The 21,832-nt window shown below is 43.3% G+C and overlaps 1 protein-coding gene across 1 annotated transcript in view; it reads left to right on the forward strand.

The window, feature by feature from the left end:
• The window catches only part of VPS26C (VPS26 endosomal protein sorting factor C), a 45,397-nt gene that overhangs the window by 2,297 nt on the left and 21,268 nt on the right, over positions 1 to 21,832 (forward strand). The gene's annotated exons all lie outside the window — the stretch shown is intronic.

Below are 21,832 nucleotides of genomic sequence, written 5' to 3' on the forward strand. Positions count from 1 at the left end.
CTTAACCGACCGAGCCACCCAGGCGCCCCTTGTATTCTTTTTTTAATAAGAATTTTATTGAGATGTAATTCAAATACCGTAAAACTTATCCATTTAAGGTGTAGAATTCAGTGGCTGTAACATATTCACGGGGTTGGGTGAATAATCACCGCCATGTAATTTTACAACATTTTGATCCACCCAAAAAGAAACCCTCCACCCGTTAGCCGATACTCCTCATCCCTTCTACATCTCAGCCCCTGGCAATCACAGATCTACTTTGTGTCTCCATGGATTTGCCTATTCGGGAAACTTCATATAAATGAATCATGCAACATGTAGCCTTTCATGACTGGCTTAATTCCCTTAGCATGTTTTCAGTGTTCATACATGTAGCGTATGTCAATCAGTTCCTTGTCCTTTTTATGGCGGACTAATATTCCATTGCATGGATAGACCGTGTTTTATTTACCCATTCATCTGTGGATGGACATTTAGGTTGTTTTCACTTTGGCTTTTATGAAGAATGCTACTATGAACGTTCCTGTACCAGTTTTTGTGTGAACATAGGTTTTCATTTCTCTTGCATATACACAGAGGTGTGGAATTGCTGGGTGATACAGTAATTTTATGTTTAACGTTTTGAAGACCCACCAAACTGTTTTCCAAAGCACTGGGACCGCTCTACTGTGTGTGAGTGTTCCAGTTTCCCTACTATTTTGTGTTCTAGGAACTTTTCTGTGGCTTGGAAATTCAGAATAAGAATTGGGGGCAGGCAGTGGTAGGAGACTGTATACATTTTGCCTTAATTATTTTCATTTCATTAAAAAGTGAGTACATTCTATTCAGAGATGTTGGGCCAGCTGAGATGTTTTCTGTGGCTTTTAAATAATGGCACAAGTAATCGAAGGTGCATCTAGAAAAGCTGCAAGAAATGAAGCGGTGAAGTTGCCCCCGCTGGAAGTCTTCCACTTGTAGGACCAGGCCTCATGGGTGGCAGAGTCGAAGGTGGTGTCAGCTTTGCACAGCTACTAGTGCACGTCCCTTAGTGCCATTAACGGGGAATAGAACCTGTAGTTGCTGGCTTATGGCGGTTTTAATTTAATTAACATTTTATTTATTTATTTATTTATTTATTTATTTATTTATTTTAAAATTTTTTTTTCTTAACATTTATTTATTTTTGAGACAGAGAGAGACAGAGCATGAATGGGGGAGGGTCAGAGAGAGAGAATCCCAAGCAGGCTCCACACGATCAGCACAGATGACACAGGGCGCAAACCCACGAACCGTGGGATGACGCCCCGAGCCGAAGTCGGACACTTAACCGACTGAGCCACTCGGGTGCCCCCCTACGGCAGCGTTTCTTAATCTCGCGTTGGGAGACCGTACATGGTGAGTAGAAGAGAAAAATCGAGGTAACATCTCCTAAACAGATGGTTGCTGTCTATGTTTTTAGAAGCCAAAGGAAGAAGAAATGTTACTACACTGGGCAGTCTAATCAACCAACAAAAGTATGTATCTGGACGTATGTGCCTGTGACTCAGATGTCAGACTCCGTGGTCTGTGATTCAGGATAGGTGGAGTAGGCCAGGACTGCTATGGTGGCTTCCTAGGCTCCAGCCGGCAGGACCCTTGCTGGCCAGTTGCTTGATGCTCTCAGGGCCTGTGGACAGTGCGTGTTTCAAGCATAGTTTGGGCCATGGTCGTGTGAGGGGTGGCCTCTTTTTCCCACTCTTACTGGCCGCAAGGGGAACTAATCACATACAAGTTTTCGATTTTCCCTGCACATCTCAACAGCGCTGGTAAAGATTCCGTTACTCAAGATTTGACTCCTCAGTGGGTCACCAGAGCACAGTACCTGTAACTGTCATTGTTTGACGTGGCTACCACCTACGTTAGCCCGATCCTTAGGTCATAAGTGATTGCCATTCATGCAAAACATGTTTGCCTGTGTAACCACATAAAGCGGTCTTCTGTTCCACTCAGACGTACTTGGTAAGCACTGGTATGGGTTTGTTAGTCAGGCCGTATCAGTCCGTTTTACTGATGAGGAAACTGAGGCCTAAGCAGGTTGAGAAACTTGCCCAAGGTTACCCAACTCGTGACAGCCTGGATTCCAGCTCAGGCCAGCTAGCTTCGTCCATCCAACCGTCTTGCCATCCTGCCTCCCTAAGAGTGACTAATTTTGTGCAACATGGTAGAATTTATAATGTAGAAATAGTTGTTATTAATTTCCTAAGAGTGCTATAAATAGTATTATAATATTTCCATTTAAAAAACTATGACTTCTGGGGCGCCTGGGTAGCTCAGTCGGTTAAGCATCTGACTCTTGATTTCAACTCCTTGTTAGATCGAGTTTGGGATTCTCTCTCCCTCTCTGCCCGCCCCCCTTCTAGCTCTTTTCCTCCTTCTCTCTCTTTTAAAATAAGTAAATTTTAAAATAAAAAAATAGGGGTGCCTTGGTGGCTCAGTCTGTTAAGCATCTGACTCTTGATTTTGGCTCAGGTCGTGATCTCACAGTTGGTGGGTTTGAGCCCTGCTTCGGCCTCTGTGCTGATCGTGTGGAGCCTACTTGGGATCTCTCTCCCTCTCTGCCCCTCCCCCATGTGCACGTGCACTCTCTCTCTTTCTCAAAATAAATAAATAAACTTAAAATAAAACATAAAAAAATAAATCAGAACCTGTCCCCTACCCTTAAACCATGGAAACCACTGGTTTCTTAAAAAAATTAAAAACGAAACAAAAACTATGACTTCTACTCAGAAGAATGTACTGATTCTGTTACTGTGCTTTTCAGTATTTTACTTATCATAAAAGCATTTGAAAATGGCTTTGATTCTGCAGATGCCAGAGAACCTGAGTTACCTTGGGTTTAAAATTGGCAGTCGGGTTTTTTCCTAGAAAAAAAAAAAGTTTTTTCCTATTATTGACAAAATGATAGACTTTAAAAAGTCACAGTTGAATCATTTAAAAAATAAAAATGTAATTCATGCCTTGTTGACCACTTAACATTTTATAGAAGGCTGCTAAGTGAAAAGCAAGTTCTTCCTCCTCTCCCCCCTTTTTCTGTACCCTGGAGGTATCCCCTAGCAGTTCACGTACTGGGCCAGGCATTGCCTATGAGTAATAGGTGTACATGTGCATGCACTCAAACACACACACACACACACACACACACACACACACACACACACACCTTGTTCTTTCTGCTTAACAGTGTCTCTTTGTCTTGGATACCTGTTCATATCACCACATCCCCATCAGTCTCCTCCTTTTTCAGTTGTTACTTAATCTAAAGAAATTTATTCACCCCGTGTCTTTGGTCTCATGAGGCTTGGCGGTCAGAGAGAGAGATGGGTAACTATATAAACGAAAGGTGAGAAGGAGCTCAGATAGGAGCGTCTGTGGCAGATGAGCACAAAGTTGGGCATCCGCATTTCGGGCGGGCATTAGTAGGGCCCTCTGGAGCTCACTGGCGGTGATGTTTGCACCTAGCTTTGAAATTTAAGCACTGGTCTGGGGTCTCCCTCCCCACCGGGCCTGTTCATTCCCACCAGGAGGAATAGACAGGGCGGCAAAGTGAACAAGAACCCGCAGACATTTGCAAAGCAGTCCGAGTCCAGTAAAAAGGTTTCGGACCTTTTTTTGTAGGCTTTTCCAGTGACTTCTATAATCCCATTTGGCAGTAATTTTTTTTTTTTTTTTTTTTTTTTTAGAGAGAGTGCACGAGCAGGGGAGAGGGAGAGAGTGAGAAAAGAGAGAGAGAGGGAGAGAATCTTAAGCAAGCTCCCCACACAGGGCTCGATCCCACCACCCTGGTACCATGACCTGAACCAAAACTAAGAGTTGGACGGTCCACCGACTGAGCCACCCACGTGCCCCCACAGCAGTTTTTAAAGGGGATTTCACTTTATCATCTTTCCAAATATTTCCCCTCTTTTTCTTGAATTTATTCTGCCTTTTTCCTGTTGTTGTCTTTTATGTTCCTAACTTGACTGTTCAGCATATCAAATTAGAGCCTCCTTTTAAAAATGCAGACATTTCCCTCTAAGGACCGCTTTAGTTACAACCGCAAATCTGCTCTGCCTACGCGCTGCCCGAAGACACGGCTCCAGAGGACCCCACCGAGACTGCATGGCACAGCAACCTCACACTCTGCAGACATGGGAAGACCCCCAAATCACTCTACCACCATGTCGCGTGAGGTGTGATTTGTGGCATTTCATACTTTATAATGAGATATTACTACAATATCTTCCAATTTCCACTATGGTTTTTCCTTTGACACATGAATTGTTTAGAAGTGTGTGTTTTCATTTCTGTTGTAAAAACAATTCTCACTCATAGACTTAGAATAATTCTTTTTTTTTTAACATTGTATTTTTTATTTTTTAAGAGACAGAGAGGGACAGAGCACGAGCAGGGGAGGGGCAGAGAGAGAGGGAGACACAGAATTGGAAACAGGCTCCAGGCTCAAAGCTGTCAGCACAGAGCCTGACACGGGGCTTAAACTCACGAACTGCGAGATCATGACCTGAGCTGAAGTCGGACGCTCAACCGACTGAGCCACCCAGGCACCCCAACTTAGAATAGTCCTTAAATTGCAAATTTGAATTTTAGAAAATTCCTTATGAGTACCTTGAACTGGAATGTGTGATCATGGTGGAGCAGAGGTGTTGGTCCGGTGGTCAGGAAAAGACTTAGTATCATGCCATGTTTTCTGTAACTCAGTAGTAACCTGTAATGCATTAGCAACACATTTTATAGGTACCTGTATCATTGCACCAGTTAAACTTGTTGCAATTAACTTGTTCTTTGAATCTTCCTAACTACAATACTGTTTTGTTTACATTTATATACCTAGGGCCGTCAGTACCTGCCTACTCAGTAGGCACTCTAAGACTTTATTAAATAGTTGAAGCCTTTAAACTAAATTCATAAAGCTAATAGTTTTCTAAATGCATCGATTAGAAAGGGAAAGCTATGGTTTCATAGGTATACTATAGATTTTCCTTTGTAATTACAAATAATACTCTAGGCATAAATTCTAGACAGATGTTGGTAAGATTCTTATTTTGGCATAGCCCCAGAGCTATGTGCGAACCCTCTCCATTATTTGTATCTGCTTTAGGACTATCGTTCTTATGGGTTTTTTTTAATGTTTATTTATTTTGAGAGAGAGCATGCATGTGAGCGTGGGCCGGGGGAGAGGGCAGAGAGAGAAGGAGAGAGAGAATCCCAAGTAGGCGCCACACTGTCAGTACAGAGCCCGATGCAGGGCTCAATCTCACGAACCGTGAGATCATGACCTGAGCCGAGTTTACGAGTCAGACGATCAACCAACTGAGCCACCCAGGCACCCCTATGACGATCATTCTTAAAAGAATGATTCAAATAAATATGGGAATGGAGACTTCCAAATTCCTATCAACGTGATTCTCTTCTCTGCAATTCAGAAACAGAAAATAGTAGAAAGTGGTCCAAAATTTGATCTGTGCCTTCATCACAATTTACATAGCGCAGAGTGAGTAGACCTTCCTCAGAGCTTAAAGCAGCATTGCCGTTCCACTCTGAGAATCCTCATTGAGTTCAGAAATTTGACTAGTGTTTCCCAAGCCCCATGTATATCTGATACAAGATAATCAGTAATATGATTTAAAAAGAATTCCCTAATTCCATATTTCCAGTGAACATTCTGATATCCCATGAGAGCACTTAACTAAAATTGCTTTATAATAACATATACTAATATGGCCCATTCCAACTTTAATCCCCACCAACACTGAAGAATGCCCGCGTTTTATGCCTGAGAAGACTGAGGCTCAGAGAGTTCAGTGACATACACTGATGAGAGGAAATATTTGAAATCGGGCTTCTGTATGCCTTGTCTTAATTTTTAAGGCCTTAATTTTTCTCAGCTGGAGGAGGAAGCTGATACCTACTCAGAAGTGTTATTGTAAAATTAAATGACATAATGTTTTAAGACATTTACTGTAGGCTCTGACCCTTAGTAGGGGCTCAAATGGTAAGTGTTGGTATCGCGAGGTTTTCCGATAGTGTCTGTTCACACAGAATCGCTGTGTTAGTGCACTTTCCAAGTGGCGTACAAGTAAGTGTTGTATCAGATGCTTCTCACGTCGTCAGATGTCTCTCCACCGTGGACTTGGAGGAAGGAGGGCCAGTGACCTAGCAGCCCCGATAGGGAGCCCGGCAGTTTTGGGCACTGAAAGCTGAGTGGAGTGTTGGTCTCCCTGTATACTCCTCACACAGTGCAGTAGATGTGTTTTTGATCAAAAAGTTTGACTCCATTGCACCGTAAATTATTGTTTTCAGTGCACCGGGGAAGTTTATTGGTTGAAAGAAACTTGCAGTAAATCTTTTGGTAATGTAAATACGGTTCATTTGTTTTTATAAATTCAGAATGTTTTATGTTCTAAAATCCCGGCACATGTACTCATGAAAGTGATGCTGTTAAATAATGTGCTTGTGCCAAACATAAATAAGAGCTTTGCTCTCCAGCATAGCCAGGTCACAGTGATAAGGGATTTGTGCCCAGTGTGCTGATTACTGTAGCGTGAGAACCGCTAGATTTCCATCTTGTCTTACTTGGCTTGCATGTACTTTCTTGTTACAAAATTAAAGAGGGAAAATCCTATATGTAACTGTTATTCTGAGGAAAAATTGCAGGACTGGACTGGAATGGAAAAAGAGTACTGTACTTTGTACTGCAGGATTCTTGATGCACGAATGATCAGTTCTGGTGAATGCTGATGCAGGTACTTAGGGTACAAAGATGTAGATCTTTGAGCCAGGAGGGGTGAGTAATCCTAAGACATGTGGGGGAGGTCTGAACCTTTTAGGAATCTCTGTTGTCGAAACGTTGAGTGGGTCTCTAGAATAGAATCTAGAATAGGCCTCTAGAATAATCGAATGCTCCTCCAAAGGCCTGTCTCCTGAATCGTAACCTAACCCTTATGTAATGCATGAGAGGCATTTTCAGAATTATCCAAGCCTGTTTGAAAACTGGGTGCAGTAAAATGATTCATGTAGTTCTCTAGTTGGTGTTTGTGACAGCGGGTTTTGTACTGACCTGAGCATTAGGAAAGCCTGCTTGACCGCTCTGGGTGTGCCGGTTTCTAGACTCGGCAGCAGCTGGACGAGTGTCAGCACGCAGGGCCAGGCCGCCCTGACTCCAGCAGGGTGGTTGGGTTTCCTCTGCCTTCCTGTGGATGCCGGTCCCCAGTTCGGACCTCCTGGCCTTGCATCATCTTGGATTTGCTGGTGGAACCAGCCGCACCCTCCCCGTGGGCTCAGACCCGCATCTTTGCCTTGCCTGCTTCCTGCGGTGATGGTCCCCCAGCTGGAGAGCCAGTAGCATGGGCAGGTTGGGGGAGATGCCACCTCTCTCCCCGTCTCATCCCCCCTCTTGACTCCGTCCCCACTACTGCCCCAACCCGAGTCAGCAGAGCCCTGCTGGGCTGTTCTCCAGACTTCAGGTTCAGCTAACGCTACGGATGGACGGTCCCTGCTATGTCTCCCTTACCTCCCCGCTCTCGGTCCTCTTGCACCTGTGAACCATCGGCTGCTCACCCCCTCAGCTTTGAGCTGGACCGACTCCCTGGCCCTGGCTCTCCTCCTACTTCCATCACTCTTCCTGCACCTCTGCCCACCCTGCTTGTCCTCTGCCCTCTGAGCACAGGCATGTTCTAGAAAAGCTGTAAGTTGAAGTCTGTTTTCCGTTTGCTTCCCACTTTCATTTCAGCTACACCGCGGGAGTTTTTATCCCCCCAGCTCTGAATATCTCTTCATCTCATTTGGGTTTTTTTTCCCCCCTAAATCAAGTAGTTGTTACACAAAAATGCAATTCTTTTAGTAGACAAATCAATGGCCTCACCCCCACCCCCTGTTAGTTTTCTGGGCTTCAGCTGTTTCATTCAGAAAACAGTCCCTTGTGAGCCACTGGGTGGGTGGGCTGACCTGTTTCCCCTCCCCATGAGCGCACAAAGCCTTGGAAGTTTCCGAAGAACATTATTAACAAATTAGCAACTGAGGGTCTCGTGCCAGCAAGAAAAGGACAGTGTTCTGAAGCTCAGAAATGAACTTGACCCTGTCTAGATGCATGGTTGAAGGAGACGTAGGTCACGCGGTGCGTGTTTGTGAGCCACTGTGATTGCCACGTGTGGCTGGAGATGCAGGGTGCCGGGCTCTGGTGTGTTGGGCATTGTTCCTCTCCGGCTGTGGGGTTCTGGGTCCTTCCAGATGCTTTCCACAGACAGGTAAAGATCCAATTTTTGTAAAAGACTTTTGTGAAGTGAAGAATTCCTTTCAGTTTCAATTAGTGTCCCCTACCTGCACACAACACTTTCCGGACACAGTTTTATGGTGAGCAGCTCTTAAAAAGACTGCGCTGGTCTTCTGTTGTCCTTATTGAAGAGAACAAAGTCTACTTTCTTACTCGTAGGTAGAAGAAAATTCAGGCTCAGAGCAACAGTGCCTTTCTTGAGGTGATGGAAGATATATATCCCCTTTCATCCCCAAAACTAAAGGGAGTGTTTCCTTATAAACAGCTCAAGAAAATGAACAACATCGTTTAGAATGAAGATTCCCCCCCCCCACCCAAATTTAAGCATTGAACCTCTTATGTTAAATGAAATCTTATATAGAACTCTAACATAACCAATTTTTGTAAGTGTATGTTTTATAAGCATATAAAATCAGAGCTTTTCCCTTTGAGGAGGTTTCCCCTGGCTTCCCTGACTCATCCTCAGATCCCAAAGTGGCTGCTGAGGCGTCTGCACAGGCCTGGGGCTCAGCGTTTCGCAGCTTGAAAAGTACTGGTTGTATGATGTAATGACTGGCCACAGCCAACAAAGTTGAAGTTTTGTATCATCCCATTTTATTTTGTCTTATGCCAGAACTTGAAAGCTCTATTAACTTTCACATATAATGCAGTGGGTGCAACCAGGCTTAAAGCATTTTGCTTTCATTCACTGGAGTATTTAAAGAATAATAATAATTAAAAGAGGTAGCCTCCTACTCTACACGAGATTCCAGACCCACCCTTGCTGGTGAGTCTTCTGCCAGTTTCCTCCTTGACAACCCGCTCACCTGGGGTTCTTGGGCCAGTAGTCCCAGCAGAAGCCGGTGGGGTCTGGCCACCTTCACCGTTGTTCTCCTTACCGGTGGGTGATTAAGCTTGCCGTGGGAAGAGCGGTGTCAGATTGTCAGTAGAGCCTTTGATTCTTGCTGGGAACCTGAACCTGGTCATGCTCTCCTGACCCCGGATGCTGATGCTCAGAAAGGGCTTGCCTCTGAGAAACTGTGGGCTCCCACCAGCTGTCCTCCTGGCTGTTGGGCAGGTTCTCATGGTGTGTGACATTGGCACACGGGCTTTCTAATGATGGCTGGGCTCTGTTCATCCCCAGCACCCCGCCCTCTATGCTGACGTGCTTCTCTATGCTTATGGTTTTCTGTCACACACCTGGCATGATGTCAGCCAAAAATCGGCCCTTCCTCTGCTTCTCAGAAAAGATCGTTTAAGACCATTACTCTAAAACCCGAGTCATCATCTTTAGGAAAGGAACAGAGGTCCCATCAACGAAAAAGTAAGGGATAGAAGGACAGAAATTCCTCCCTTCAATAATAATCAGGAAAAAAAAAGCCACTTTTTTTTTTTTTTTTATTGAAAAAAGATCTAGTGGTGTTAATTTGGCCATGCGTTTCAGATCTTTCAAAAAAAGTTCTATTTTGTAAATTTAAAAAAATCTATGTTTTCCCTTGCTAAGAAAATTTAAGGAAGAGGAAGGAGTATCAGATGAGAAGTAACATTCCCTGTCCCCCTCCTTCACTGCCCCGTAAGTGCCCAAGAATTAGCACGTGACACTCGCAACCTCCCGCTGTGGCAGGGTCCTACAGTCTCTTTGGGCAGGGTGCCCGGGAGCCACTGGGCCGCCTGGAGCAGAGGCTGCTGCTGCGTTGGGAAGCGCAATCGGTCGGCCCTGGGCTCTCTGGCCCCGCTCCCGCCTGTGGGCCCTGCTCCCCTCACCTCTCGCCCTCTGCTCCCGGGCCCGGGCTCTGCCTTGGACTGATGCTACACTGTTGAGGATACACTGTTGATGTGTACGTTGTTGATGTACTGTTCTCATTCATATGAGAGTTCCCTCTGCCTGGGATTCAGTTTGGTGGCTTGTTGGAGTTCATTATGTAAGCGGGCTGGCCGTTCAAAGCGTTTTCTTTGGCCAGCTCGCTGTATTCCTCGGTCATTACTCTGGCATATAATCAGGCCAGCTCCCAGCCTTCTGTGACAGGAGCTCCCTGAAGCTCTTGGTTTGTAGTCTGGAGCCTTTATGCTCCCTTATGCCAGCAGTGGCAGACAAATGTCAGTGTTCCCAAGTTTCCGTGAGTTTTACTGTTCTCGAAGTCTGAACCCAGTCATCTCTATTAAGTCATCACTTTGCCGATACGCAGTATCCAACCCCTGAAACCGCACAGCTCACCAGGATTCTAATGTGACCCTCCCGTCCTGAAGACTCGAAAAGGTTTCACTTTTTGTGACTGGCGTCGGCAATCTTATTTTGCCCCTTCCGGAACTTTTACTCAGTGGCTCAGATTTCTTTTCCAGACTCCAGAAAGTTTGGGAACTGGAAATTGCAGAGGTGTCTCCCTCGGACAACTGCCATGAGTTTGTCAGCCCATTTTACTTAGTATCTACACCTGTACTTCTATACCTAGAAAGAAGAAACCTGCTGTCTTTCAGCGTAGTAGTACAGCATCAGAATACGCTACTAAAATGCAAGCCTTGGGAGAGGGACTTTGTCTCTTTTGTCCGCTGCCCTGTCCCTGGTACCTGGAACAGTGTCTGACTCCTAGAAGGCATACCCAAAATGTTTGTTCAATACATAATGACGTTATTTCTGCTATTTTGGCAATACGTATGTGAATGTAAGCCAAACAAGTTAGTATCTCAGTATTTTGTTACCGTTCTGTTGTCAGTGAACCGATTGATTTTCATCGATTTTTACTTAATTACTTTCAGGGGTGCCTTGGTGGCTCAGCCGGTTAAGCGTCTGACTCTTGATTCTGGCTCAGGTCATGGTCTCGTGGTTTGTGAGTTCGAGCCCTGCATTGGGCTCTGTGCTGACACTGCAGGGTCTGCTTGGGATTCTCTCTCTCCTTCTCTCTCTGCCCCTCCCCTGCTCATGTTCTCCTCAATAAATAAATATTTTAAAAATCTTTAAATATTAATCACTTGCAGACTGTGACTCTGTTGTCGAGAAAGTAGTACGTATTGAAGAGGGCATCTTTTGGGATGACCACTGGGTGTTGTATGGAAACCAATGTGACGATAAATTTCATATATTAAAAAAAAGAGAGAGAGTAGTATGGCTGTATTTCCGTCTCTACTTAATGATCTCTGTGGGTTTCTTAATTGAGGTTATCCCATACAATAGATCACTCTTCAGCGAAGAGTTCTTTTGAGACGGTAACCGCCACCACAGCCAAGATCTGGAGCAAGGACACCTGGGTGGCTCAGTTGGTCGAGTGTCCAACTCTTGATTTCAGCTCAGGTCATGATCTCATGGTTCGTGGGATCAAGCCCACATCAGGCTCCGTGCTGACCATGTGAAGCCTGCTTGGGATTCTCTCTCCCTCTCTCTCTCTGCCTCTCTCCCGGGTTGCATGCATGTGCTCTCTTTCTCTCTCTCAAAAAAAAAAAAAAAAAAAAAAAAAAGACCTGGAACAGTTCTGTCACTCCCTGAAACCCCCTGTGTCCTCTGTAGTCAACCTCTTCTCCCCCCTCTGCCCCCCACCCCCACCCCAGCCACTGGCAAACTCTGGTCCGTTTTCAGTCCCGTATGGTTGCCCTGTTCCAGAATATCTTGTAAGTGGCCTAATTTTGATTACACGATATGTAGCCTTTTGAATCTGGCCTTACCATGTAGCATAATGCCTTTGAGATTCATTCAAATTGTTGTGCGTATCAATGGTTTGTTCCTTTTTATTGCTGAGGTGTCTTCCCAGGTATAGATGTACCACTGTTTGTCCAGCCATCCACCTGTTGAAGGACATTTGGGTGATTGGAATAAAGCTACTAGAAACATTTGCGTACAGATTTTTGTGTGGACGTAATCTTTCATTTCACCTATAAATGGGGTTAAGTAGCATTATAGGTTTTAATGACAGATCGGAGGCGATACAGTCTCTTAAATTCTCCTTTCTAGAACTTCAGTAAACACCACATGATACTGGCCGTTACTGACTATGTGGTGACCTATCTGGTGATGCTTCTGCTTTTCAGACAAGATGGGAAACAGTTGTGATACAGAATAGTGGAAATGGGGGTACCTCACAAATTGAAATCTCCCTAATGTTTCTGATTTCTGTTTTCCAAACAGAATGGGTCTCTGAGTGCTACTAAGAAAGACGAGTGTTTCAGCAATTGTCTTCGCGATTAATTGTCTAACTTGCGTTTTCCCACCTGGCTCGCCGATTTACCTTACGATTTTGCTGTGCATTTGATTCTCTCGTTGGTAAATGAAAGGACAGCCCATTATCGATGTACAAGATCTCTAGACCAAATGTGGTGTGAGAATCCCAGGGTGGTTCTGAGTAGTGCTGCAGCATTAGGAAGGAGGGACTTGTTTGGATACACAGAGGACTCTTGGGAACAGTGCCGGCTCCTCTGGGACCATCAGAACGGAAAGATACTGGAGAGAGAATGGCTAAGGCATCAAGTAAGAGGCCTTTGCCTCTCTGGCAGTTGTGTTCAAGTCCAAAGCAAGAGATAATCCAGCTGTGACTTTCTAGCATACAGTCTTCAGATCTTTTCCCAAGGCGAGCAGGTTATCAGAATTTAAAGAACTTAGAGTCTTTGTACTTTTAGGTCCAGAGGCCACCCATTCTGGGATTGATCTTACTTTAAAATTGATTTATTATGTTAATAGTTAATCATTTCACATGGTTTAAAATTCATGAGTTCCAGGATGGACGCATCTACCCCTCACCATCCATCAAGGTCCTCTCCATGGGGCAACCAAAAGCTATCTATTTCTTGTGATTCCTGCCAAAGAGATTTTATGCATATATAAGTAAATCATACATATGGCCTTTCTCTCCCCCCTTTTTTTTTCACAATGGTGCAGTATGCATCCTTAAAAAAAAATAATAACCACGTATATACTAATGTGAATGATTTCCAAGGTATTGTTAAGGGGAAAACCACCATTTTCCTGTTGTTGGAATTTAGGTTGTTTACAGCCTCTTGTTATTACAAACAGTGTTGTAGTGAGTAACCGTGTTCCTAAGTCATTTCACCTGTGCTGGTATATCTCAGGAAAATTCCTAGCTAGGAATTGCCAGCCCGCGTGTTAGTGAAATGCCTTTGGTATTGCCAGATGTTCCTTATGAGGTCATGGTACTCCAGACTCCACCCACCCCAACATCTGAGAGTACCCATTGCTGCCTCCCTTAACACAACACGATAAAATATTTTGATCTTTAGTAATCTGATGGAAAATGGTGGAAAATGGCACTTAGGATAGTTTTATTATTTCTCCTATTGCTGTTGAGATTGAGCGTATTTTCGTGGGTGTGGAATAGATTGCCTTCTTTTTCTGTGAACTCTTTGTTCCTATCATTTGCCCATATTTAAAATATTTTTTGATGTTTGTTTATTTTTGAGAGAGAGAATGAGAGACAGAGTGCGAGTGGGGAGGGGCAGAGAGAGAGGGAGACATAGAATCTGAAGCAGGCTCCAGAGCCCGATGCAGGGTTTGAACCCACGAACTGCGAGATCCTGATCTGACCCAAAGTCAGACACTTAACCGACTGGGCTACCTGGATGTCCCTTCGTTTGCCCATATTTTAATTTTTCTGTTAAGTTGTTTATCTTTTCCATTTATTTTTTAGGATGTCTTAAAGTATTAGAGAAATCATCAGCCCTTTGCCTTTTACATGGAGTTGCATTATTTCCCAGGTTTATCATTTATGTAAATGATTTGCTCATAATCACTTTTATGAAACAAACTTTAGGTTGTATCTGTAGTCATGTTTATTCAGAATTTTGAGTCATTCTTAGAAAGGCCTTCCCCACTTTGACATGATAAAAATCATCCTGTATGGTTTCTTCCAATATTTTGGTTGTTTCTGTTTTTACATTTAAGTCTTTGATGCGTTGTGAACTTTTCTGTGAACAAAGGTTTACAGTATGGTTCCAGCTTAATTTTTTTTCCAGTTCTGAGGCCAGTTTTCCAGTATCATTTAGTGACTTTTCCATCTTTTCCTCTGGATTTAAAACGCTTACCTTTATTATCTGTTAAATTCCCCTACTATCTGGGTCTATTTCTGGACTCGTCTATTTCCTTCTGTTGACCTTTCAGCCTGTACATGCCCTGCACCTCACGTTGTGAATAATTGTGGCGATGTGACATCTCATGGGGCTAGTCTCCTTCTTTTCAACATTTATTGACTATTCCATAAGAATCTTCAAATCAGCAGCACCTGGGTGGCTCAGTTGGTTGGGCTTCTGACTCTTGGTTTTGGCTCAGGTCATGATCCTGGTTCATAGGATGGAGTCCTTTGTCAGGCTCTGTGCTGTTGGCATGTAACCTGCTTGGGATTCTCTCTCCCTCTCTCTGCCTCACTCCCACTTGCATGCACATTCTCTCTCTCCCTCTCTCTCTCTCAAAATAAATTAAAAAAAAAGAATTTTTGAATCAGCTTGTCTGGTCTGTCTCACCCCACCAAACCCCCCCAAAAGAGAATTATTTTCTTTAGGATTCTGTTGCCTTTATAGACTTAACTTTGGGAAAGTAGGCACACTTAGGGTGTTAAACTTCGTGTTCATAAGTATGGTATGGCTTTTCATTTATTTTGTGCCCTCAGCTGTTTTAAGTTTTTGTCTTATCTGTGTTTTGGACATTTTGTTAAGTTAATTTATAGCATTTTAACTTTTGGGGGCACCTGGGTGGCCCAGCTGGACGGCTCAATTAAGCATCTGACTTCAGCCCAGGTCATTATCTCGCAGTTCATGAGTTCGAGTTCTGTGTCTCGCCCTCTTTGCCCTTCTCCCACTCACGCTCTGTCTCTGACTCTCTCAAAAATGAATAAACATTAAAAAAAAAAAAAAAAGCTTCCCATATAATATTTTAACTTTTTGTTGCTTTTGGAAATGAAGTCTTTACTTCCAGCCATGTCTTCTCATTGGTGGTGGTTTTATACAGGATGCCTTATTCATTTCTCTGCATTAATTTTCTACCCAACTGTCTTCCTGAAATTTTCTTCATGTTGATAATTTTCAGTGAATTCTCTTGGGTTCTTTTAGGCATGCAATCATATTATCTGCAGATAATGACCATTTTGCTTTCTACTTTTCAATTTTCATACTATTTGTCTAGTTTCATTAACTAGTACTTGTAGTACAATAATAGTGGTGACAGTGTTCATCTTTGTTTTATTCTTTTTTAAAATATTTTAGAGAGAGAGACAGAGTATGAGCGGGGGAGGGTCAGAGAGCGAGGGAGACACAGAATCTGAAGCAGGCTCCAGGCTCCGAGCTGTCTGCACAGAGCCCGACGTGGGGCTCAAACTCACGAACCCATGAGATCATGACCTGAGCCGAAGTTGGTCGCTTAACCGACTGAGCCGCCCAGGTGCCCTGATCTTTGTTTTATTCTTGATTTAAAGGCAGTGTATCTCATTTCCTATCAAGGCTGAGGCTGGCTTTTGGGAAAAGTAGATATATTTTGTCATGTTAAGGAAGTATCCTTCTAATGTTACTAAGAATTTTATCGAGGATGGGTATTAGATTTTAGCAAGTGACTTCTGTGCATCTCTGGAGACGACTGTATTTTTCTCTGGAGAGCTATTAATGCGCTGTATTAATAATTTTTCTCAATAATCGAGCTATCCATTCCTGGACTAAATCCCACTTGATTATGATGTGATATTCCTTTAAGTTGCTCCTGGATTATATTTGCTAATATTTTATATACCTTTTATCTGTTTGGGAGTAGTTTAATATTGGAAATTTCTGCTTTTCATATATTTTGGGAGTGGTCTATGAATTTCTCTGGGCCTGGCGCTTTGAGCAGGGGTTTATTTATACCTTTCTGTACTTTTTCTAAGGTGATTGATTAGGTTTCATGGCTCCTTTGTTTAGGTTAATTGTATTTTCTAGAATGATAATTGACTTTATCAACTTTTCAGATTTACTTACATGCAGTTGAATAATGTGTTCTCCTATTATTCTTTTAATAACCTCTGTATCTCTGATACTTCCCTCTTTTTGTGGAAATTTGTGCTTTTTTTTTTCTTGATAGTCATTTGCTTTCCCCCCCCCCCCCCCCCCCCGAAAAAAACAACTGTTGATCTTACTTATGGGCCAGCTTGGTCAATTTTTGTGAAGGAACCACGGATATTAAGTGTGTATGTCAGTTTCCAGGGGGTAGAGTTCCACATGTACCGATCAGTCGTACCTCATTGACATGGAACGTAGGTCCTTTATAGCCTTTCTTCTCTTTGTCCTTTTATCTGTCATGAGCCAAGGGGGTAAATGAACACCTCCCACAACTAACGTGTTTCCCTCAATTTGTCCTTGTTTCCCCTGTGGTTCTTGCATTGCGTTTCGATGCTGTGTTATTTGATCTGCAGCGAGTACTGCCACAGGTCGTCGCTGTGAGTGGCACTGCCTCGGGTGGTACAGCGCCCTTCTGCTTCAGCCCTTCCTTCTCTGAACTCACCCTTGTCTGATGTGAAGATTACAGCCCGTGATTTATTTCTTCGCTTTTGCCTCACAGTCCTTTGCTTATCCTTTTTTCTTCTTTTAGGTGCTTCTCTGTCATACACCATAAAATTGGGTTTTGCTTTAAGATATAATCTGTATGTCTGTTTTTAATAGACGTTAATTTAGCCCATTTATTAACGCGACATATGTTTGGCATTAGTTCTGTCACTGCTGCTTTGTTGTCACTCGAGGGGATGGTTAAGTACCTTTTAAAACTTCTTCCTCTCTTATTTTCTTTGCTTTGTGTTGATTTTCTAATACTTTGGAGTTTTATTCGTTATAGTTGTTACCCTTACAACTTTTTATTGTGCCCCACATCTGCCGTGTTTTAGACGTTACTTATAATTCCCTCTTGTGAACGATGATGAGATGACTGTATCCCCTCTTTCCTTCTTCCTTTCTCTTCTACCAACTGGTCCTAGTTATTTACAAATATTAACTCTACTGGCGTCTACCTTTGTTAAGTTTGTACTGTACGGTTTGACGTGTTACCTTTAGATCCTCACCGTCTAATAGAACTCTCCCCAGTGATGTGCATGTCCTGTACGTTATGACAGCAACTGGCCGTAAAGTGGCTTTTAAGCACTTGAACGTGTGGCTAGGACGACTGAGGGGCTGAACTTTAAATTTTATTTATTATTAACCTATATAAATTTGAATTTAAATAGCTACCTGTGGCTGGTGGATACCATACTGGAGAGCATGGCTTTATTGGAGTGTTTGTAAGTCCCAGCTGTGAGAGTCAGGAAAACCATGGACATTATGCCACTTGCTGCGTTGTCTCTCCCTTCCTTCCCCAACTAGTGTCCCTTAAGTCACTTCTACACTGTGAGGTATTTTGCATCCTTCTACCGTCATCATCGCGTATCTCGTCGTTAGAGTTGAATGGATTGAATCTTCTCGTGTTTGTTTTGTTTTTTTAAAGACTTTATTTTTAAGGAATCTCTACACCCAGTGTGGGGCTCAAACCTGCAACCCCAAGACCAAGAGTCACACGCTCCACTGAGCCAACCAAGTGCCCCACAAGTGGGTTTTTTTGACACGGTTTTTCTAGCCATCCCACAGGTGCATATAATTTGCAATGTAGTAAATTCCTCAAGGAGGATTTTCATACAGTGTTCCCTGGGCTTTATTTGTTTCTGCACATTTAAAACTCTTCTCTACTGGAGTGACTGTTGAAGTGGGTATAAAATTCTAGGATCACTTTGTTCTTTGAGCACTGTGTCAGGCATTTTGCTGTCCCTTCGTTTTGTGTCTTGCTGTGGAGAGTCTTTTCTCCCCTCTTGTGAGTGACTTAATCTTCCTGCCTGACTCCTAAAGGATTTTCTTTTTTGGTTTAGAATAATTTTACTGTAGTTTGTCCTTTTTCTGACCATTCCTGATTCATTTTCCCTCTCGGTATTTTAAAATTGATCAGTGACGACGTGTTCTGTTCCATTCTTTCAGTTTTCTTATTTGGGAACTTTGTTATGCACCTGTTGGATGTTCCTCACAGTCTGTCCTGTTTGTCATTGTTCTTGTGATTCTTTTTAATTCTTAAATTTTTATTTAATTTGAATTTTCTTATTTCTGCCCTGCATGCACTTTTTGCCCTTTTCGGCTTCACCCCCTTTTCTGTGGTGTTTTCGTTTTTTTCCTTCCACTTCTTCTCTGAGTTTTTCTTCTACCTTTATCTCTTTCTGTGGCCTCATCATGTCATTATCCCTGAGCTCTTACCGCTCTGTTTTGTGTCCATCCTTTATAGAAGCAGTTTAAAGAGTTCATGGTGAAATGCATCTTCACAGTGTTCATCTGCTTTATGATACTGTTTTTCCTGGTGAATGGTCATTTATGAAGATTGAATAATGAATATGGATCGAGGGCCTGTGGTTGCAATCACTCTGCCCTTGTGGAGTTTATGTTCCAGGAGTACAGATAATAAATAAGAGAGAATTACTTATGTGTATTTTATTGATTGATTAATTGATTGATTTTTGATTTAAATTCGAGTTAGTTAACATACAGTGTAGTACTGGTTCAGGAGTAGAACCCAGTGATTCATCGCTTACATACGCCCCCCTGTGCTCGTCCCGACAGGTGCCTTCCTTAATGCCTGTCGCCCGTTTAACTCATGCTCCCTTTAGCCCACCCCCCACCCACCTCCCGTCTAGCAACCCCTGTTTGTTCTCTGTGTTTAAGAGTCTCTTAGGATTTGCCTCCCTCTCTGTTTTTATCTTATTTTTCCTTCCCTTCCCCTATGTTCATCTGTTGTGTTTCTTAAATTCCACATGAGTGAAATCCTACGATATTTGTGTTTCTCTGCCTGATTGACTTCTCTTAGCTCATACCCTCTAGTTCCATCTACATTGTTGCAAATGGGAAGATTTCATTCTTTTTGACCTCGGAGCAGTATTCCATTGTAAGTGTGTGCATATACGTATATATACCACATCTTCTTTATCCATTCATCAGTTGATGGACATTTGGGCTTTTTCCATAATTTGGCTATTGTTGATAGCCCTGCTATAAACATGGGAGTGCAGGTGCCCCCTTTGAAACAGCATTTTTGTATCCTTTGGATAAATTCCTAGTAGTGCAATTGCTGGGTCATAGGGTCATTGTATTTTTAATTTTTTGAGGAACCTCCACACTGTTTTCCAAAGTGGCTGCACCAGTTTGCAGTCCCACCAGCAGTGCAAGAGGGCTCCCCTTTCTCCACATCCTCTCCAACATCTGTTGTTTCCTGAGTTGTCAATGTTAGCCATTCTGACGGGCACGAGGTGATATCTCATTGTGGTTCTGATTTGTGCCTCCCTGATGACGAGTGACATTGAGCATCTTTTGATGTACTTGTGTGTATTTTAGGAGGTGACATGTGCCCCAGAGTGGAGTTGAGGTGGGGCTGACTGTTGGGGAGAGGGCGGTTTTGGACAGCACGGTCTGCGAGGGCCTCACTAAATGGGGTCATTTGCATGATGACTTCATAGAGATGAGCGAGTGAGTGTTGAAGAAAAACGATCCGTGACACTTGTTAAAGATGGTCGGGCAGGCTTTTTCAAGGATGACTTCTGTGGTGGGCTCAGGGGAGAGAACAGGCTCAATTCTGATCACGGTGTAGGTAAAGAGTGGGGGTGGGGAGGAAGAGACACGGGGACTGAGTCCAAGTGGGGATTCTGGCTAAACCAATCTAATGGGACTCTTGCTGAAGGCAGGCCAGGTTGACGGGGTCTCATGTGTTGGGTGAGGAACCTGAGCAAGGGCGATCAGATATGGGGGGTGGCTAAAGCAATTAGCACAATTCTTGCTACAGTCAGACATTGCAGAGGTGAACACGGGAGTCCAGAAGTTGAGGCCTCGTTGAAAAAGAGCTCAAGAGAAGCTGAGTAGAGTTTGGTCAAGGAGAGGATTTTTGTCACAAGCCGTGTGGGTATGTGCAGGAGGAACATCCAGGTTGGGGGGTGGGGGGAAGGACATGTGCAAATGCCCTGAAGTTGGAATTTGCAGGCACCTAAAGGACTAGCAGGGGGGCCAGTGAGGGAGGATTGGAGTGAAGTGATTGAGGGGGAGGGCTGAGAGATGAGGTCAGGGAGGGGAAGAGAGAGGAGAGAATCTCAAGCAGGCTACTCGCGGTCAGCACGGAGCTTGACGGGGGGCTCAAACCCACTAACGGTGAGATCATGACCTGAGCCGACGTCAGGAGCCCGATGCTTAACCAACTGAGCCACCCAGGCGCCCCTACACTTGGACAAATTCTATATCCTTCTTTTATTGGCAGAGATTGAACAGACCTGTATATCATAGGAACAACTAACTTATCTACTATTTGATTAATTTTGTATTCTCTCTACTGCGTTCTTTCTGAATTAAATCAGCGAGTGACAAAAGAGTCCCTTGGGTCATAAATTATTTACTCTGCTTACTTCCAAGGTGCTTTGCTTCTTTTTCCTTCTCATGCCATAGGGATGAGGGAAGGAAAGGTGCTACTGATTATAATATGCCAACCAGCGGTCAGCCCAGACCCTGCTCCTGTGACATTAACTGAAAATGTTGTGATTAGATAGGAGCAGAACTGTCCCAGGCATGACTGTGTTGCATTAGGTGATAAAGTTCATGCAATTGTTTTGGCTCATTTTATTTCTTGCATACACTAGTCAAGTAGATTTTTAAAAGTATACTAGTGAATTTAAACTTCTAAAAATTAGATTTCTGTTTACTATGGGTTGTACAAGAACTAGTAGAATTAATTTTAATTAAATTTAAAAGTTAAATTATTTCAGAGGGGTTTTCATTTAAATTTGCCTACGTACTTTTTATGGGGGAGTAGGAAACAAAAACAAAATACTTAGCATGTTTAAGGGACATAGAATATTCCCTGCTCCCCAAATTCCATATACCATGATAACTTGGTCAGAGGGTTTTCACTGGATGACTAGAGGAGATGGAGAGGTTTCAACATCAATAGGACAGATGGTTTTTAATGCTTTGATCTGTGGGCCCGTTTTAATTTTGCTGTTTTCCTTTTTTTGTGTTGTTGCCCCCAGTTTTCTGCCATCATATTACCGCTTGACAGACGCATGCTGTTTCTGAAGGTCATTTCAGAAACACATTGTTTGAATTTATTGTGGATTCTCTTTCCGCTCGGGTGGATGCTATTTAATCTCAACTTCCTTTTCCACCCAAAACCCCCATAGCAAATTGAGACTGTCGAGTTCAATGGCGACAGGAAGAAACTGCCATCCAGCCGAGAGTATAATGTCCATATTCTGTTGCTCAGTAATTATCTTCAGGCAAATGAATACACGATCTGTTGTGAAATCGTTCTCAAATGATTTATGATCCAGGGAATTCTGGGCTCGAATGTCTGCAGAGTGAACCTGCACGTGGAGAGATTGGGGAAGACCTTTAGTGAAAGGCTGGGTTGCACTCACGTGTTGTGTGGACAGGCTCGAGACCCCCCCCCCCCCCCCAGCGAGGCTTCCTGGGCAGAGAGAGCACCATTTAACAAGGAGTTGTGTTAAATTACGCATTTGAAAATGTGTAGTCGTTTTAGCATAATCGGGAAAGAACCCAAAGAAAAGGGTCTTACTT

Source organism: Panthera leo, chromosome C2, assembly GCF_018350215.1.
Source record: "Panthera leo isolate Ple1 chromosome C2, P.leo_Ple1_pat1.1, whole genome shotgun sequence".
Classification (NCBI taxonomy): domain Eukaryota; kingdom Metazoa; phylum Chordata; class Mammalia; order Carnivora; family Felidae; genus Panthera; species Panthera leo.